Below are 811 nucleotides of genomic sequence, written 5' to 3' on the forward strand. Positions count from 1 at the left end.
GATGCATGCTGCTAATTGTACAAGAATTGCAAAGATTCGGAGAAACACGAGGACTACTTCAAGTTCTTCGGACTTTAAAAATATTGAGGCCAAGATGAATGAGTTGATGGAAATGTAGACGGGTTTATGCACACGTGTTGATCATGCACTTTCCATGTACTCAATGGAGTTACATGAATATGCTAAAGGTTTGTATGGTGTTGTGTGTGAGACAAAGCACACACAGAGCATTCTTCAGCAAGTGTCGATTGATTTGGGTGGTGAAGTAAGGGCACTTTTGGCAATTATTTTTTAGACAAGCAGGTTAATGATCTGTGGACATCGTTTTGGGAGACTTGGAGATGACCATGAGCTTGTGATTTGCCAGAGGGGTTGTTGGTTGCCGTTCTTGCAGTTTCAAATGAATGTTAGTAGGTTTAATGCCTTACTACAACAATATAGTCATTAGATGAAGGGTCGCAACTGAGGAGAAAGAATTGATTGGGTGAAACTTATAAGTTTGGATTGTCTCACATGTTTTAAAGTGCTTGGGCTAGCACTTTTTTGTGATAAGATATGCTTCTTTTTTGTGAAGCCTACATGGAATGTGCTAAGATGTGCAATGCTTTTGACGTAACAATGCATATTTGAGTAAAATGTATTGAGTACCCACAATGTGATGTCTCTTTCTCAAGGTTTACATGGAGCAGTTTTGATAATCTAGTGATGGTTGGTATATATACATTTGAGATTTTATATTTGATATTTGACTATACCCAATACATTTAAATTTGAAATTAAACCATGCCTTTGACAAAATGTATTGATAACC

The sequence above is a fragment of the Lygodium microphyllum genome, chromosome 14 (genome assembly GCF_053477565.2).
Source record: "Lygodium microphyllum isolate KBCC chromosome 14, Lygodium_microphyllum_v1.1.10, whole genome shotgun sequence".
In the NCBI taxonomy this organism is placed as follows: domain Eukaryota; kingdom Viridiplantae; phylum Streptophyta; class Polypodiopsida; order Schizaeales; family Lygodiaceae; genus Lygodium; species Lygodium microphyllum.